Source organism: Danio rerio, chromosome 4 (assembly GCF_049306965.1).
Source record: "Danio rerio strain Tuebingen ecotype United States chromosome 4, GRCz12tu, whole genome shotgun sequence".
Taxonomy (NCBI): domain Eukaryota; kingdom Metazoa; phylum Chordata; class Actinopteri; order Cypriniformes; family Danionidae; genus Danio; species Danio rerio.
Window position 1 is genome coordinate 73,652,068 of NC_133179.1, and position 10,913 is coordinate 73,662,980.

A 10,913-nucleotide genomic window follows, 5' to 3' on the forward strand; every position below is an offset into this window, starting at 1 on the left:
CTAAACAAAAGGATAACAGCTTCATCATCTCCATAATCAGCATAATCTAAGAGATCAAGCACTGGCCTAATATTATTAGTTATGTGGCGACCTTTTAGAAAACCTGTTTGACATTCACTTATAATAATATTTACCTAATCTATTAGCAAATACCAAAGTTATACGTTTATAATCAATTGTTAGAAGTGAGATCGCTCTCCAGTTTTCTATCAATTGTGAATCTTTGTCAGGTTTAGCAATTAACGAGATGACTTCCTGATTCATGGAGGTAGACATTTCACCACTATTAATGCATTCAATACACATGTTATAGAGGATTTTCAATGTGTTCCCAAAAACTCTACAGTCAACCCATCTATACCAGGAGCTTTACCTGTCTTCATTTTCAGTAGTGCATCTTTCAATTCAAGAGTGTCTATATTTGAATGACATAAATCATTAAAGTCTTCATCTATAATAGGAATATTTTGATTCATTACTTTAATGAAGTTATCACAATTATTTTCATCAAAATTGGAGGTATAGAAGATTTTATAAAAGGAAAAAAAACAAAAATTGCTTTGGGATCCATAAAAAGGCTTCCATTAATATTTATTGCAGGTAACAAATTTCTTTTAAAGTTTCTATTTTCTAGGGCAAAGAAATAACTTGTGTTTTCTTCTCCCTCTTCACGCCATTTGGCTCTAGAGCGAAGGAAAGCACCTTTAGCAAGATCCGGGTACATTAGATCAAGTTTAGATTGAATTTTAGTCAACTCTTCCTCGTCTTCCTTAGTATGAATTTCCTTCTGTTCCAGAATATGTCAATTATCCAGTGATTCCATTTCCTTTTGCCTGTTGAGTTTTTAAAATCATTTACTGCGTATGATGGCAATTTATCCTACATTATATTTAAAAAGTTCCCAGTTACTTTTGAATTGATCTTTTAATCCTGTAAAACTATTGCTTGCAATATTCTTAACACAGGTATTAAAGTAATGATCATTAAGAAGATTATTATTCAGTTTCCAATATCCTCTAAGACTAGAATTCTCTTTTGAACCTTAAAGAGATAAATAAATAAGTTTATGATCTGTTAATGGAGCATGTCTATGATTATTTTCCTGAACATAACGTAAAGCTGTGTTAGAGATCAGAAATAAGTCAATTCTAGATTGTAAAGTCTTGCTTTTGTTAGACCATGTGTACTCTGATTTCACAGGGTTATAAAAGCGCCAAGTATCTGTAAGTAATAATGAGGCACAAAGACATGCCAGATTGGATTGACCAGCATGTTGGAGGGTACGAGAGGGATATCTATCAATCAAACCATCTATACAGTCATTAACATCGCCTGAACATATAATATAATATATGAAGCATGAACATTGCTCCATTTGTGATTAAGTCTGAAATTTTGGCAAACAAAGTCTTATTCAAGAATTAGAATTATAACCATAAACATTATAAATGATAACCGTTGTGTTGTCCAGTCTAATAGTCCGAATCAACCATCTTCCATTTTCATCTGCAACAAAGTCAAGTACATCTCCTTTAAATCGATGCATCAAAACCATTACACCTGCTGATTGTGGAGTTCCATGACTAAAGTAAACAGAGTTTCCTCATTGTGATTCCCAAAATTTCACATCCAAGACCGAGGAATGAGTCTCTTGACAAAAAACAAAGTCGGCATCAGTTCGTTTCAAAGAAGAAGAAATAAAGAAATAAAGCTTTCCTTTTCGTGTTCTCTCGAATACCCCTTTCATTCAAGGATGCTATACACTGTTAACCCTTACCGTAGATTATGCAGTAAATAACTATAAAATAGCCAGTGTTTAGCTGTAATGAAAAGAAACAGTATTTTACTGTAAAATGAGCAGGATTTGTATGAAATTCTGTAGTGCAAATAATAAATGACAGTAATTTACTCTATATACCATTACAGATATTTACTGTGATAATAAATGGGAAATTACTGTTCAACCATAAACAAACATTGCTAAATAACTAGTAAAAATGTTTATAAAATATATAACCGTTATATAACCGGTTAATATATAACCGAAATATATAATCCGCTGTCGCATGGTTCAGGATTGGTAGAGCTACACATCGATGAATTGGCTCTTCAGTGTTTGAACTCTCAGTAATGATTAAATCACACTGAACTGAGCTAAACTGAACTTAAACACTAAAACCTGAACTACACTGTTCCAGTTACTATGACCATTTATGTGAAGCTGCTTTGACACAATCTACATTGTAAAAGTGCTATACAAATAAAGCTGAATTGAATTGAATATATATGTATTTATCTTAAAGAGCACGCACATACATTTTTGCAGAGACGCAATGAATTTGTCTGGAAAACTTCAAATGAAGTAAGTAAAAGTGGCATTAACAGTATAGTATAAAGGCTTTCCTAAATAAATGTATAAATCATGTTATTTTTTGTGTTTTTTATTATTACTACAGATTTGGAAAGACATGAGAATCAGATTATTTATTATTATTATTAATTTTTTTGCTTTGGATAAAGTTTGTATATTTTTATTGTTTTTATTAAACGATATGTGCATAATTGTGATGCATGTAGGCAGTTGCTTTGAAAATATGCTATGTACCAGCGATGTCAAACTCCTGGAGGGCCGCAGCCCAGCAGAATTTAGTTCCAGCCCTGCTTCAACACGTTATCTTTAGATTTAGTTTGATCAGGTGTGTTTAATTAAGGTTAAAGCTCAACTGCACTGTTACCCTGTAGATTATGCAGTAAATGACTGCAAAATAGCCAGTGTTTTTCTGTAATGAAAGAAACAGTATTTTACTGTAAAAGGAGCAGACTTTGTATGAAATTGTGTAGTGCAAATGATAAATTACAGTAACTTACTTTACGTACACATTACAGGTAGTAACTGTGACAATAAATGGCAAAATACTGTTCAACCAGTACTGTCCCATCTACTCTGATGCTTTATGTTGCTATTTATAGAGACGTGCATTTTAAAAGCAGAAATCAATGATTTAGGCATCACCAGACACTCCCATAGGCTGTCTTATTCTTAACTAAAAAGTTTTAGAAAAAGTTTTCAGAAAATGCTGCCCTTTAAGGGAGTCAGGTGTTTGATTTGTTTACTGCTGTGTGCTCTATTCTCTGTCCATCAATTCAGATGTAGAGTCTGATATGTTTTAGGCTTTAAATAAGAATCTACAATGAGTAAGTAAAATGTGTTCAAATGTTTTTGAGGGTTTCTAAAATAAGGCTGTGTTTTAAGTTATAATATAGTTATCTTGAAATGTGTTGAAAGCTACATTGTTAGCTAATTAGCCTCTCCTCATGTAATTTCTTGCATTACTTTTATTTAAGTATATTTATTTATTGGATATTGCATACTGCCATAATGTACAGATGCTAACATTTCATGTATCTTTCTGGCAAATAAGCAGTTTTAATGCACATAAAAACCATTAAATTCCATCACCTTGGTAAGGTAACATGTGCACAGAAATCATCACAGGGAATCACAAAAACATGATGCACATATCTGCAGGAAGGTAGATCTCCAGGAACAGGATTGAGCACCCCTGCTATATACCATGGGGGTCAAACTCCAAGTTCCTGGAGAACTGCAGCGCAGCAGAGTTTAGTTCCCACCCTGCTTCAACATTACCTGTAGATTTCTAACAAGCCTTAATTAGTTTGATCAGGTGTGTTTAATTAGAGTTACAGCTTAAAGTCCCGGTCACACTGCACTTTTCTCCCTATAGACTTCCATTCAAACGCATGTGAGTACTGCAGACCTGGAATGCAAGCTCAAGCGACAAGTTTTACAGTTTGCAGCATTGGAAAACTCAAGCTTGGAGAACTCTGACCTGCGAAATCACATCATGTGATTGCTTGAGACTAATCAAAGATCAAACCATGACCTCTCTGAACAAAAATTATGGACCAGTCGCTCGCTTTTTCAATCTCTAATTATTTAGTTTAATCCCATTCCTTTTCGCAGTGTCATATGACAGAATTTCACATGCTCAAACGTTGACCGCAGCCTTACTGTGCAGACCTGTGGCTCTCAGTAATATGTAAGACGATATTTATATCTGCTGATTTCTTAATTTTGTTACACATTTTCTGTTGTATATTTGTTTGCTGCCAAAACAATAAAATATATTTGTCAGAATTTTTATGCCTTCTATTTTAATAACAGGTAAGAATACTAATTAATTTTAATAACACCTTGACATACTATTAATGTGTGTGCAGTATAATGCTGTGAGTTGTAACACTACAATACAGTAATTAACTCTACACAGTTTCCAGTTAGTCACCACTACTGCTCTATTACAGTAATTAACTGGCAACACTGTTGCCAGCCACTCACTGTATCGGTTCAGTTACAGTAAATAACTGGCAAGTCTGTTGCCAGCCACTCACTGTAATGGTTCAGTTACAGTATTTAACTGTCAACACTGTCGCCAGTCATTTACTGTAACCAAACTTTTACAGTGAGTAGCTGGCAACAGTGTTGCCAGTGTTCTACTGTAAAAAAGCCTGGTAAGGTCTAACAGTGTATATATTATATATATTCTGGAGAAAGTCTTATTTGTTTTACTTCGGCTAGAAAAAAAAAAACAGTTAATAATTTTTTAAACTCCATTTTAAGGACAAAATTATTAGCCCCTTTGAGCTGTTTTTTTCCGACTGTCTACAGAACAAACCATCGTTATACAATAACTTGCCTAATTACCCTAACCTGCCTAGTTACCCTAATTAACCTAGTTAAGCCTTTAAATGTGACTTTAAGCTGTATAGAAGTGTCTTAAAAATATCAGGTAAAATATTATTTACTGTCATCATGGCAAAGATAAAATAAATCAGCTATTAGAAATAAGTCATTAAAACTATTATGTTTAGAAATTTGTTGAAAAAATCTGCTCTCCGCTACACAGAAATTGGGGGAAAAATAAACAGGGAGTCTAATAATTCAGGGGGGCTAATAATTCTGACTTCAACTGTGTATATATATAGTCCTTAACATGAATGCAGTTGGTTTAACCCTGATCTGACATCTCAGCTGTTTCACATTTGATTTAAGGTAAATGCATGTTATATAGAGTTTATCAAGAGAAGTTCAGGTTCAGCCAATTGTTGATTTAGTGAGTATTAAAATGTCTCTCTACTAAAGAGGCTGTTTGGTTAATGAGTTACTCTGACGGTCAAAGGTTAAATGCAGTGTTGTTTAAGGATCGTCAGCTTGTTGTTTTTCAGCTTTTCTTCCTGTTCAACTGAAGGTCTGCTTTAACTTTACTTTTGATTTGGTGACTCTGAATGTTTAGAGTTATATTTAATGCTGAATTATTGGACACTATTGAGTCAGTCTGATATAGAAGAGCACAAACACTTTAAAGGGATTAAAAATAAAGCTTTTAGACACAGTGTTTAAATGAGCGTGTTTGACTCAGTGTTTAATCTGTGTTTGAGGATTTGATCTTCAGGATCAGACATTTAAATAACACTCACACATATAAACCCTTCATCATCTCCACAAATCAGCGTAATGTAGAAGTGTTAAACTCACATGCAGAAGTACAGACGCTCTTGTGCAGCAGGAACACAATCTGAGCTCTTTCACTATTTCACTTCACTAAAACACACCTGTGTGATCTACAGGTATATCCTGCAATATTACTGGCTCCACAGAGTGACACTGACATGAATATTCATGAGACTCTCCTGACTGTGGGCGTGTCCTGAAGACAACACACAAACCACTGGAGCTGAAGATATCTGTGCAGATTCTCTGAGCACGAGTGTGTTGAAGGAGGATTTAGAGAAGGTATTTAAGATGAAATCTGAGAGGTGTCTGAAGAATATTTACAGTAATGTTGAACCAATAAAATAAGATTAGAGATTTATATATAAATGAGTACACCTCATACAGATCTCTCTGCTGTATTATTATTATTTTCTATAGGATGCTGTTCAATAATATTCATTAGGTGTGTTTATACAATAGATTAGTCAGTACCAAAGGCAAAACTGAACTAACTGAACAAAATAACTGAAGATCACAGTGAAGAGAAACAGCACACACAAATGAATAATGTTTAACCAGAGGACAAATCAAGAAAACCATTAAACAGCATTACATTCAGTTCAAATGTTGTAGTTTGTCTTTTATTTATTGTTTGCAGCACATAATGTGAATGTACATGTGTTATCTCTCTATTTCTGAAGGGGTTTCCAAACTTATTTTAATCAATATATCTGTTTATCTACACTCTCTATTACAATACAGATGTTAAATACTATTTTTGTTTGATCATTTCTAAAATATCAGGATAAATGTCTAAAAATATTAATAATTTTTCTCAGAAACTGGAAGACGGGTTTGTCGTGTCTTGGTTGTGAGAAATTATTTATTATTATCAGTAAAATCAAACTTAGCAGCTCTTACTTATTTATTTGTTCTTTTTATTATATGTTTAAAGGGAAATAACATAAGTAAATGCATAGTTATACACAAATCATTATAAAAGGGAATGTTAAATTAAATACAGATAACTTAATCATCTGAATAGATCTTTACAGTAACTCTGTATTGAAATCAGGGAATGATTAAAACCTTTAGATGGGTGGAAAAGAGTTGACAGATTCAGGATCAGTTAGCACATTGTGTTTAGTGAATGTGATGTTTTCCAAACAGTGTAAGAGTTTTAGTTCACAATCCATAAACAAGATTATCTTAATCAGTTATAATGATCAATTTACAGAACACTGAAATATAATAATGAGATCACGAGAAACCAGAATAGTTTAGTGTAATCACAACTGAAACAGTCATTTAATAATAGTGTCTGACTCATTTTACAAATCTAACACATAAATCATTACATGGCTAATATATATCTGTAATATTTTAACAGGGCTTTCCTTTACTTTATTAAGAGGTGGTTTCCTGGATCAAGATTAAGCGTAGTCCTACACTGAAATGGCCATTTAGATCAGACTAACAGAAATGTGCTTTCTCTGTCACGGTTTTAAAAGTCTAAGACTTAGTCTAGTCCAGAACTGAACAGGCTGATTTCCTGGAGGAACACTAGAGCAGCTTCAGGACTAAACTGAGGCTTAAATTAAATCTATCAGCAGGCAGGTTTAACTTCAGATTCATTTCATTTGGAGGACACATGGATTACCTGGACTATGTCAATGATGATCAGCGCTTTCCACCAGCCAGGCAAGTTCTTGCAGACAGAAGTGACCCAGTGCAAGGTTTTGATGAATTAAGTGTTCGAGATGCATAAAGTAAACCATTTGTGAATTAACAGCACATCACGTAAACCACCCTGATGCTGGAACTCAGGCTAACTACAAGGTACTGTTCGATGATTATGGAAATGTCTCAGGAGTCATCGGTTGCATAGAGGGAACCCATATTCCCATTAAGCGTCCCTCTACTCCAGATGCGGAGGAATACAGGAACCAAAAGAACTGGGTTTCTATCAATGTCCAAGGTGTATGAACTCCCCAGTTAGAGTTCTCAAACATTGCTGCATGGTGGAAATGTGCAACTCATGATCCTCCTCAGCTCATCTCTGTATACTCAGTTTGACAGAAGAGATCATAATGGAGTTTTGCTTGGTGACAGTGGGCATGCTCAGAAGGATTTCAGCTACAGCCAGGCTCATATGCGCACAAGGGCTTTAGTCGAGCGCATGTTCGGTGTTTGGAAGAGTCGTGTTCAGTGCCTTAGGAAAACACTCAGATTGAAAGCAGGTAGATGCTGCACTGCTGCAGAGACTGTGGCATCTTCTGCTGATGCTCCAGTCTCTGAGGTGGCAGTAGAGTCTGAATCAAATACATTGACTCTGGCTGAAATTGTTGCAGGCGCTTCTGTTGTACCTGCTTCAGTTAACTCTGAGATAGATGGCATGAATGGTCACATTGTTACGCCAGTATTGACAGTAAATATAGCAGTCACTGGAAAAAGCAACGAGGCTGGAAATGAAGCAGAAATGCAAACTGAGGCATTTTTCAAAGCTGCAATAAAGAGGAGAAAAGGCAGAGGTAAGACGACAATAACACAGACCAAAGAAGACAAGAGCGAGACTAAAATTGCAGTTTCAGACATTGACAGCGATTCTTCAGACTCCAATGATTCAGGCTGCTCTTTTCTTCATCACTAAATGAGGATGAAGAGCAGCCAGTGGTGTACAACACTGAACAACTAACTCAGCTTTCAAGAGAAACAAAGAGACTGAAGCTGAAGACTATTGTCCAGATCCATCTGCTCTTATAAGAGATGTAAAGAGGTGCATGAAGGAAGGAGCTTTCTGTGATCAGGACGTGTACCGTCTTAGAAAATCCATGATAAAAATGAGAAAACAAATGCGTGAAGATGAAGAACAGGACATGGTGTGATAGCTTCTTCTGTTTTTGACTGTTTCTATCATTTATGAGAGACATTAAGATTGGAGCTCTACACTTGAATGCTGCTAGAAACAGTCAGAAGAGAATGTGTCTGTCTGAGTTTATAAAGATGAAACGTATTGATGTGACCTTCATTCAAGAGTCTCAGAGTGCTTTATTTAATGAAATAGACTGGAGAACAGAATGAGATGCTCAAGTGTTCATGAGTCACATGTCCTCTAATAGTGGAGGAGGAGCTCTATTGCTTTCACAGCAGTTTTCACCAATTCTATGTGGAGAGAAAGAAATAGTCAAAGGACGTTTATTACAAATTAAAGCAAAACTTGAGAATATTTTAATGACTTTATAAATATTTACGCTCCTACAAAAGCAGATGAAAGAATAGATTTCTCCAATGCTTTTAGTGCTGTCCTTAAAGATATCAAATCAGAAGAGTTTTTCATTTGAACAGCACAGAGAATGAGAAGAGAGATCCAAATCACTCAGAAACACATCCTGCTTCACTAAAAGTGCTTCCACAATGAGTAAGAGTGTTTGATTTATGCGATGTGTGGAGGAATGATCATCATGAAAATAGACAGCACACTTGGGCACATAGTAAGAATCATTTTATTTCAATGGCAAGGCTTGATAGATTTTACATGTTTCATTTTCAAGCAGATTGTGTCAAAGATTGTACAATAATTCCTGTTGGGTTTTCAGATCACTCTTCTGTTATTTGTACTATAATTGTTCATTCTGTGGAGATTAGGAGTGCCTATTGGCATTTTCATACGTCCCTTTTAAAAGATGAGACATTTATTAAAATCTTTTCTTTATTTTTGGGAATTTTAAAGAAGAAAAACATCTTTATTCTTCACTGCAGCAATGGTGGGATTGTGGCAAGATTCACATTAAACAATTATGCCAAGAAAACACTTTTAATGTCACTAAAGGAGTTCCTGAATCCATGAAGAAACTAGAGGATGAACTAACAGACCTGTTTAACACAACAGCAGCTACAAGCAGAGATCAATCTGAAACCCGGAAATCAAACACAGATTTGCTGGCTGATCTTTGAGGAGTGAAAGCACAAGGAGCATTCATTCATTCAGGTTTAATAAACATCACACAAATGGAGGCTCCTTCTAAGCTTTATTAGTCTCGAACAGAAAAATGGCCAAAGTGGAATTATTCATCCACTAAACAATAATGCAGGAGAGGAACTTTATAATCCAGTGACATACGTAAACATGCTGTTCACTTTTATTCACAATTATACAGATCATATAGAAGTTAAAGATCTCCCAAACACTGATGAAGACTCTAATGCCATGCTTGAGCTCTCATTGTCACAGAGTGAATTATACACAGCGGTAATGAGGATGGGAAGTGGAAAGACTCCAGCTATTGATGAATCCCAGTAGATTTCTGTAAATCTTTGTGGTCTGTGATAGGTGATGATGTTCTTTTGGTTCTTGATGACAGTTTGAATAAAGGTTTACTCCCGTTAAGCTGCAGAAGAGCTGTAATTACTGTGTTACCAATAAAGGAGACTTGCAAAGAAGAAGCAACTGGAGACCAGCATCACTTTACTGCACCCATTATAAAATACTGTCAAAGGCATCAGCTACACGATTGAGTAAGGTAATAGGTCAAGTAATACACCAAGATCAACAGTATTGCACACTGAATAGATCAGTTTTGACAATGTTTATTTGGTTAGAGATGTTTTAGAAGTAATTGGGTATTAATTGTGGACTGATCTCTTTAGAGCAAGAGAAAGCGCTTGACCGTATACAACATGAATATTTAATAAAGCTTTTAGAAATGTTTGGTTTGAGCGCAGCTTCTGTAAATATGATCAATGTTTTGTACAGAGACATTCAAAGTGTATTAAAAGTCGACGGTGGTCTGAGCGCTGCTTTTACAGTACAGAGAGGAGTTAGACAGGGATGTGCTGTGTCGGGGATGTTGTACACACTGCCTATCCAACCTGTGCTGAATAAACTAAGCTCTGAGATAAAGGGTGTGTGTGTTCCTCATTGTGACGTTTCTCTGCATCTTTCTGCTTGTGCTGATGATGTTGTTGTTTCATCTCGAATGCGGAAGATATTCAGAAACTGGATTTTATTGTAAGTGATTTTCAGAAGATCTCCTCTGCTAAAGTCAACTGGGGAAAGAGTGAAGCCCTGCTTGTGGGCAGCTGGAGCGGTGTCCCACCCAAGTTACCTGGAGGTTTGACATGGAAGAAAGGTGGCTTGAAATACCTCGGGTGAAGATGACTGTGTTCAGAAGAACTGGAATGGTACGCTTGAGAAAGGACTTCTACAACAATGGAAATGGTTACTTCCCCAGTTATCGTATAGAGGCCGCACACTTATAGTTAACAGCTTGCTGGATCCTCTATATGGCACAAGCTGGCGTGTGGAGGCCCCCCTATTGGTTTACTACCGAATCTTCAAAGAGAGATGGTCAATTTGTTCTGGGACAACCTACACTGGATCCCTCAAAGTGTTCTCTTC

General features: G+C 35.7%; 1 protein-coding gene across 2 annotated transcripts in view; it reads right to left on the reverse strand.

Annotated features, from left to right (window-relative positions):
* LOC110438442 (protein NLRC3-like) overlaps positions 1–10,913 on the reverse strand; it is a 367,431-nt gene that overhangs the window by 16,069 nt on the left and 340,449 nt on the right. Inside the window, exon 1 of one of the 2 annotated variants that reach the window (XM_073948083.1) lies at positions 5,558–5,638. The exons of the other annotated variant lie outside the window; for it this stretch is intronic. The gene's annotated coding sequence lies outside the window, so the exon portion shown is untranslated. Of the gene's footprint in view, positions 1–5,557; positions 5,639–10,913 lie in introns of those variants that run through there. 2 annotated transcript variants of the gene reach the window in all.